This window comes from Haliaeetus leucocephalus, unplaced genomic scaffold (assembly GCF_000737465.1).
Source record: "Haliaeetus leucocephalus isolate CR32 unplaced genomic scaffold, Haliaeetus_leucocephalus-4.0 Scaffold0, whole genome shotgun sequence".
Classification (NCBI taxonomy): Eukaryota; Metazoa; Chordata; class Aves; order Accipitriformes; family Accipitridae; genus Haliaeetus; species Haliaeetus leucocephalus.
The window spans coordinates 3,567,660-3,577,301 of NW_010972436.1; positions in this window are offsets into that span (position 1 = coordinate 3,567,660).

Consider the following 9,642-nt stretch of genomic DNA (forward strand, 5'->3'; position numbering starts at 1 on the left):
GTATAGTTGGTTTTCTCTCTCTCTCTTTTGATTACATTTTTCCCCATTATAATTGAGGACTAACAGGTCTAATCCAAAATGTGATTGATTTAGCCCATATAAACAAGCTCACTGATATCACCCCAAGCACATCCCATAGAGGAGAGATGCACAGACTGAAATTCATGGACTAAAAAGCAATTGCATAGAAGCCCAGGGTAAATGAATGGTATTAAACAGTGGGATGGGCTGTTCTTACCAGCATCTTTTTGAACACTAAACAAACACTGCTGAGCAAGAAATGAGTGCTCGCGGGATTAATTGAAAAGAGACGGTAGGAAAGTCATTCTCGAAACTTCATCCTTCATTCACAAACTTTGAAGAACACACCAGACACTCATACACCAGGCAGGATGGTTGCCAATGCCCGCCTCTTGAAAAGGTCCAGAAGACCATGCTCTGCTGTCTTTGCCCTTCAGTTCATTTTGGTCTCCCCAACTTTTCATGCATTTCATGTGCAGAATCCAACTGCTCTACATGGCGCCTGCAGGACAAGATGTGACCAGCCCAGTGAAAACAACCTGCTGGATGAAAAGGACACTTCAAGCCAGCCAGGAGATATCAGAGAGAAGAAAAAAGAAAGCCAAGTCAAATACAACTATATTTTCTCTTTTTTTTTTTTTTTTTTTTTTTAAAAATCCACACCTAAAAACCTTAAACAAATGTTGAAAAGCAAAATAATGGTTCTACCTACCCTATTTAAACAATTGCCAGTAACCTTGCCTTGGTGAGATTACACAGAGATAAGGTTAGGACCACACTGAAGTACCTGGCTCAGCATGGGCTCCATGGCAGGCACTTATGCTCACCACCCTCTTTTTCTACGCGCTGCATTGCTGATCTTTTATTTTGCCTGTAAATTTACTAAGCACTTGACAGAACAAAGAGACGCATCAACTGCATCACGTATGTTACATATAACCAACCCCTCCTGAATCTACTCTGTGCACATGTGCGCATTTAGACATAAACACACACAGATTTCAGGTTGTTTAGCTCTCCCCTTTTCCCTTTCCCAATGGGCTGTACATTAAGAATTGAGGAAAAAAAAGTCATTCCAGCTTAGCACTATAAAGCTGGTTCAAAGGGGCAGGTAACATACCATCGCTAGCACCTTGGGTATCTTTAGGATACTTCTACTTCTCTGTTCATTGCTGCAAAGCAAGGGTGAACAGGCCTGGCTCACGTCTGGGTTTCTCCACTGCCATTGCACATAACTGTGGCCAGAGCTGAGTTTCCAGAGAAGCTTTCAGTGGATTTAAAACCAATATTCAGTAGGCTCATATAAGAGAAAACCAGAAAAATTTCCAGAGTGCTGGAAAATATATGGCTGAAATGGGAAGACATGTATCTAAAATTTATTAATTAGAGCACCACAATTCCTTTTTGTACCTTCAGTTAAGCCATGCCACAGGCAAAAAAGGAATCATGCAATCTGCTACAGCACTGGGTACCAAAGACTGCGCTGATCAGCAAATACAGGAACAAACTCTTACTAAATGAAATTTTCCCTTTCTCAAAGGGAAAAAAAATTAGCGGAGGGCAAAACCCTATAACATAAGAGTTGGCAGCATCTCATTATATAAAAAAATGTACCTGTCCTCATCTATTTTTACAAAATCTTATTTTCAGAAACAAAAGCATGCACTTTATGATTATTCTGCAATTTTGCCTGGTCTACTCATTTGGTAGTAACTGGACACACTTCTGTTTAAATCAATTGCATTTCTTCCCTTTCACTGCAACACAGTTCCTCGCAACATACCTAATACATAAAGCAAAGCTGACTATTGGTTCAGAAATTTGAATACTGCAAGTCTTTTGGTGCCATACATCTGGCTACGTTTTTACTTCAGGAAACAAAAAAACCCAAATCCTGAATCAACCACAAAGTTTCTGCCAACGCTTACCAAAAACTTAAAAACCTACAAGTCCACCAAGGAGCACAGAAGCATGCGCTGCCCCTCCACCCTGTGCAGCTGCTAGTGCTTCTGGGAGCCCGACTGCTGGAGCAGAGGGCACACATCATCACCATACTAAGAAAATAAAAGATCCAGTCCAGGAGGAGCTGAGCCCAGCTTAACCTTTTCCTGAGGAATGAGATGCTGGAAGACCAGCTCCAGCTGGGGAGGGACCCACATGATCCTAGCCAACCCCTCCTCCCTCCCTATGTCCTTCTTCCCAGGATAGTTGCATAGGCAAATCCCTCCTGTACAGACCTGAGTGACTTGGCAGTCCCTGCACACTCCCAACCACAACACCTTCAGCTACCCTATCCAAGAATATGGCAGAAAAGGGAAAGAAAAGGGAAGATCCCCAAATTGCTTCCCACTCTGGACTTCAAGAACTGCAGCTACCATACTGAAATCTGTTCTCCAGCAGATAAGGATAGGAACACATCTGCAAAGCCTCCCGAGATCAGGCAACCAGTTCTGTGTTTAGTTCCATGGAATTTCTCACCTTCTCTCCTTCAAGCCCATGCAGATCGTATTTTACTTAAGCTGCCTCTCTGCCTGTAATATCTACTGCATCTTCCATTCAACCATACCACAATGGGCAAAGCAATATGCCATCAAGAGCATTTCTCACTCGATACTCAACACCATGGGTTTTAAGCCATGTGGGGCCCTGTGTTCTTCTTGGACAAGAACCATGTGTGCACGTGATGTCATTGTGGGGGAAAAAATAGGTCAAAGAAATCCCCTTTCCAACCTCCAACCAGACATTAATTGACTGGGTTCAGACTCATCGACAGCAACCACAAATTCTGTTCATAAGAAGCAAAATTCTTTCTATTTGGCAACAAAGCAACATCTCCAGGTGCCCTGTGAGGCTGTCCACAGCACCAACCCCCAGATTTTAATCTTATCACTAATCTTCCCATACACACAAATGACAACATATCTAATAACTCCCACATGGGACTGTCCCAATCAACTTGGCCTTCAACAGGAGGGGTCATCCCCTTCCCCAGAAGGAACCAGAATGAGCACAAACCACACACTGTCACAATATAATGGGCAAATACCTTTTTTATTTCCTGGCCTGGCATACAGGGAACCCAGAATTAGTGAGAACAAGTGAGTGCCGAGGGCATGGCTATTCCTAGGATCTGCATTCAAACCAGGGTAGTCCTACAAGAGCAAAAATGTGTCCCATATCAGTCTAGGTGCTGATCTCAGACAAGCCTTTAGGATGGCTGGGAGATCTGGCTACTTGTACCCAGTTGTGAAAGTGATGCAGAACTGAGCAAGTGAAGCTTTTTTTTTTTTCCCCTGCAACTCATACTTTCCAACACAGAGATGTGGAGCTGAGGTATAGTGCTATGCCCACCAGAGGTTGGGATGTTGGGGCTTGGATCCTGCTTTTGCCTCTAGGTTACATCCCTGCAGGAACAAAACAAGTTATCTCACTGTGGCCCGCACCATCCCAGGCCACCTCTACACTGCAAGGTACTAGGACATCGTGGAATTATATGATGGGATGCAACTTCAAAGGCATGTGCCCCTGGAGTTTATCCATCTTTGCCACGCACACACTGCTGCCCATCACAGGGCTCAGGACTTAATGCAGTACCTATGCAGAAGTGCAACCTGAAAATTGGGTAACCATTGGAGAGATTGGCTTTGTTAAGCTGTGTATCAAGAGCTGGCTGGGCTATACCATTCGTCGGGACTGATGGATTTCCTTCCTCAAGTCATCTATCTCCATTAGCAGAGCTTCCAATGGTCACTGAAGCTTTTTCACCAACCAGGACCACAAGTGGCAACCAGAGTCTCCTGTCGTACTTCTAGGACTTCCCAGTGCATCACTGGGCCACACTCAGACAGGGATACCTATGTTGTCACACCTGTACCCAGAGAAGTAGTCCTGGACATAAGACATGGTTTACTGACTGCATCCAAGAGGCCCATATCATGACTGAATCCTTTATCTAAACCAGAAAATACTCAGCCCTAGGAACTGATCCTAACTGTTGCTGCCCTCATCTTTTATTTGTCTTGCATCACTGAAAGAGAAAAAAATATTCTCTAGATCTATTCAAAGAATGGCTCTGCACATGCCAAACTGTAGATGGAGACCCACCATGGACCTGCAGTTTATATATGTGCTGGCACTTAACCTATGCTCAGCACAATATCAGCCAAGCACCTAGTAAGTTTGGGGTGTCCTCACAGATTAAAACAGCTGACCTCATTGAAGGTCTGCTAGTTCGCAATACTGAATCATCAGCTAAAGATTTGGACTGGCATCTGAACCACAAGAAGCTTACACAGGATCTACTTACTGTATTGCTCCAGCATCATGTGAAATATTTTTATTCAGCATGTTCTAGTTCCTTCTGCCTTTTTTTTTTTCTTTTTTTTGTGGCTGGGAGAAAGCTAAACTGAAATAAAACATTCCACATTTCTCTCCAAATGAGGTGATTTTTCTCCAGGATTTTATCAGCTTCCCCAGGAAAGTTTGGTTTCTTCTCAAGAATGAGAGAGGAGTATCTAATTTCCTTTTCTGCCTTTGCGAATGCAATCACAACATACACCACTGTGCTTATCCCACTGCATGCTTCTAAGAGCAATACTTGTGACAATGGGTCTGAGAGGACTCGCTCCCGAGAAACCCTCCCAAATCTGCCTGAAGAGCAGCTCCACTCTCAAACACCGCAGCACTTCTCCAACCCAGCCTCCTGTCCACAGCAGGTTTGGGTGATACTGACAGAGGAGAAAGAAGGCTCCTGGTGACAGACAAAACCTGGCCAGTTCTGCAGCAGTGCCAGAGACCAGACACCAGCAGGCATGGTCAAGAGTGCATCAGAACACACTCCATACTCCAGCCTTTCTGTCGTTTAGCTTTCACGGGAGCACATTCCCCCCAGGCAGCCTGGCACGCAGTGTGGGCAGGGAGCAGAACATCCACCACCGAAGAGCAGCTTCAAGTGCAACGACTTGGCTTCCCCACTCCTCCCTTCTCCTTAGGGTCTCTGCATCTCACTATTTCAGACACTTCTGGCACTTTCAGGAATGCAGTATGCAGCCCGTACCAGTTTGCCCAATCTCAAGTTTACATAGCATATTTTGAAGGCTGCCATATATAAAATGGCAGATTGCAGATATAATGGCATTTCTGGAAATACCTAAAATTATTAAGCTTGTCCTAACTGTCTGAGGGAATATACAGCTCAGGTGGTGCTACCAGGGCTAGTGACCAGTGATCTTTGCACAAGCCTGGCTGCATGACAGCAAATAATTTTAAGCACACCAAGTGTCCTGGAAATCTCCTCATGTAATCTATCAGTGTTCATCCATGAAACTTCATCTTCAAGGACTGGAGCTGAATGTAAGGCTTTCATGCTCCTTCTGAGCCCAAGCAGAGGGGGAAAAAAAAGAAAAAGTCTCCTAGAAAGTCAAAGTCCAAAGCAGGGCTAGCTGAAATACAGACCAACTTTCAGAGCACCCTGACGGCTGGCTGGAAGATGTCACATTCATCAGTATGGGTACACAGGCGGGGGAGAGATTTATTTGCACATTTCCAAGCAAACGTGACCTATAAAGATTTAAGCAAAGTTACAGTTTCTGAACAGTCATGGCAAAATCTGTTTAAACCCCAGATATTTACTCAGTCATAAACTACTTAGACACAATTTTAGTTGTCAGAAGTGCATAACTATATTGCCTAATCCATGCAGGTGTGACAATGATAAAGCAATATAATAGCTAGACCCAAGCCACAAAACTATCTCTTAAGCCCAGTTCTCCTACTAAAAGATGCTCATTGAAGAGTCTAACTAGATGCAGTGGAAAATTTGTTCTAACATGAATATGGGGTTGGAAAAAAAATCCAATGCTTGGGCACAGCAACTGCAATCTCAGATATATGCACTACTCTGACACTGAGTAACAAATAAGAGCATTGCTTATAAAATGGTCCTTCTTATTACAGCGGTATATCCTAGCTGCCCCTTCCAATAACAATAAAAATCAATTATGAAAATTTGCTCTCTGTTAAATTACCACCAAAAATTCTTGCCAGTAGTAAAGGATATTGTTTATCTATACCATCAAAAGAACTAGCCCCTAAATGTTTATATGATGTTTCTGTCAGACACAAGATGACAAAGGCTACTGCAAATACCCCAGAATCTGGGAATACATTTTGCTTCCCTTAGACAGAAGGGCACTCAGTGCAAAATCTATGAGCCTTACTGATGTTACATTTTTTAACTGTCTCCTTCCTGAAACTTTTACTTCAGGTGCATGATAAATAAGGTTTTAAAATTACAGATGCAACTCATGTATTTTGCAGATTCAGCTGTGTCTTTTCTCCCTCCCAATTTAGTGAGAAACTAACTTTTAAGTGATTTATTTGTAATACCAGCAACCTACTATGCTATTCTGTTACTGGTTTTTATGATTTGCTACAAAGATAAATAAACTAACTCCATCCAAGGTGCTCCAGTGGCAATGGTGGTCACCCTTCAGTATTTTGCAGAAGGTCAGAAAGAGCCACATTCTTTTCACAGCGAATTTACAGTAATTTTACTGGAAAGTTAAAGTGAATGTCAATATTTAATTTAATAGATCCTGGATGCTCTAACATGAAGCAGCTTTAATTCTTGTAAAAATACATAATAAACAGAAACTCATGACATATAAGCCAAGAGTGGCAAATTAGGTAGTGGTGTCCTTCGGTGGAGTCTCACTGCCACAGGGGAAACCCCCCTTATCCTACAGAGATGTAACATAGTGTAACTAGACCAAGACACCACTGGATATAAAATGAAATCTCATTTATATTACATGCAACTCCAGCAAAATATATGCCAATCCTTTCAAACCTATTTCCCAAAGCTTCTTACTACTAAAGCCAGAGGAAAAGAAAAATGGACACCATATATATATCCTCTCTCTCTCTCTCTCTCTATGCATGCTGTTATGCATACACACACAGAGTAGGTCAAACCTTTTTCCTTCGAGCCAGTTATACTATAATTTAATTACTGCAGCAAGCTGTAGGATACCAGTGCACTGCAAGCATTGTTCAACAAGTTAAGGAAAAGTTACGTTTTCGATTTCCAAGAGGAAGGGTGGTGACCTATGAAGTTGTAAAGGAAACCACTCACAGGGTTATTTCAATACCCTTGCTAAAAACAGCCCCCTGGAATTATACGAGTCTCTTCCTCATCCTGCTCAGAACAATTGGAAAATTACAGATTGTTTAAAATACATTAATTTAATAGAGTAAAAAATAAAATTAATGGAGGCAAAAAAGTAACAGTTCTCACTTATGGAACTGCACTGCTCGTTTCTCCCATCGCTCTGGTAGCTGCATCTGGATTCAGCTAGTGGAAAGAGTGCCCCAAATTACCGAACAGGTACACTTAAAACATAGTACAGATCCTGAGTAGTCATTCTCTCCCAAAGACTTTAGTTTTCAGTTTATCCTAAAGTCACTGGGGCCAGGCTTAACTTAAGCCAAAATAAACATTGACTGCTAGAAGCTTTGGGGTGAACAACATCAGACTGGATTTGACAAAACTGGTGGCTTTTTTTTCCTATATGAACAGTTAAAATCTAAAATGGTATATAAGCATTTTGTAAAATACAGGACAATGATAAAATTGGGTTTATGTTTCTAACCGTAATTTCTTCTACAATATATTCATCACAGGGATTTATGTGATAAATGTCACATCACATTCCCTCTTAGCCCAGATACAGTTATCTGCACTAAACCCAGCAAGGTAAGGCATACTGTTAGCTGTACTTCAACAGGCACGGGGGGAATAAAAACAAGGCCGGGGGGGGGCATTTGCATTCTTTTACAAATACATTGCGTCACACAGCAGAGCAGCAAATATTGCACCAGCAGACACTAATACAGCCACATCTCCTCCCCCCCCCCCCTATTAACACCTCTGTAAATAAATACACAGCTGCAAACACCTGAGATACAAAACAACATGTGCCTTAACCTATCCACACAAAGTAGGACTTCAGATCCAGATTGCTGCCTTCACAAGGTCTGGCCTTGTCCTCTGGATTTCAGGAGGACATTGATTTTTTTCACTAATGCAGTTGTAGTGCTCAGGCAGGTAACGGGCAGCAGCGTGCCAGGGAACAAGTTCAGCGGCCAGGTGACTCCACAGATACACAGAGCAAAGGCTCGCTCCAGACAGCTTCAGCTCAAACTTGACGCTATGGTGCTAGCTACAAAATCCTGTACTATTAATCCAGGTGAGAGAAGAGGATTAATTTCCAAGTTCTTCTACTGATCCTTTCCATCACCTTATTTTTGCTTTGCAGAAGGTGCAGGAATTTATAATGAATTAATTTCTTAAGAAACAGACTGGCCATGCATCGCTTTTCCTTATTGCTCAGGTTTCTTCTTTTATAACACCAAAGATGAAACCACAACCGCTAAAGCTCAAGGATAATAAGCCTCATGTTAGCGATAGAAAACTTGACTAATTAAACAGCCTTTGGGATATCTTGTTTTAACACTGGAAGTGTGAAAGTTATTTCCTAAAAAGAAAACTGAAGTAAAAATCACATGACTCAGAAGTAGTTCCACTATCTTCTGCTCACAGTGAACTGGGAAAGAGGTGAAATTTGGAAAAGGTTAAATTTATCCATGAGTATATAAGATTCCTCAAGTAATTTTAAAAAGGATCTATCAAAGATACAACAGCACAGCTCTAAAGTCACATAAACGTGTTAGTATTTGGCAATACAGTGTGTACTGCTTTTAAAAAGCTACAGCAGAGCACTGCAGCACAAGCTAGGACTTGTAAACTTAGCTACAGGGAAACGAGGGACGAGTCCTTACACGCCATAACGCCTACTTCTGAATGCACGTCCTGGTTGTTCGTGTGTGGCTGCCACGATAATGCTGTTTACTCCTTGTAGTAGGTACTGAAGTTCAGCACTTTTCTCATCGGTTCATCCAGGCAGACGTTTCTCACACACAGGTGGCCCCAGCCCTCCACAACCTGCACCACAGCAGGGCTTTCCACCTCCAAACCACCTAATTCTCTAACTTTGACAGGTGTGCTTGCTTACGCCACAGTCTTCTACAGGTGACACTGATCTCCCTGTCGGGAGCCTACGGAGTTCACCGCCACCACCACGACTTGCAGACTGTCATCTGGCATTCCATTAACACGTGTCGTTACCTTACCAGGAGCGCCTCCTTCCCTCTTGCTTTATGGTTCAGTTTTACAGGAACCTCCCGCTACTCCCCTCTAGAAAGAGCGCGATGGCAAACGGGCTCTGTCCTGCCCTTCCTTCTGCTCTGCACCCGCAGCCAGACCTTAACCCGGCGTTCTGCAGCGGGCGGGGAGGGCCCTGCCGGCAGCAGCTCGCAGGGCAGCAGCAGGGCCCGGCTGTGGCAGACGACAGGGCCCGCTCGCCCAAACCGGCCCGCTCAGCCCGTGGCAGCGCACGCAGCAGGGAAGCGTTTCGCTACTCGCCGTGTCACACGCGGGGAACACATGGCGTCGTTTCGGACACCGGCAGGGGGAAGTTTACTTATTTAAGCGCATCCCGAGCCGCTCCGGGCGGCGGGGTGGCCTTGCTCTCCCCGCATGGGGCGGCGCGGCCGGGTGTC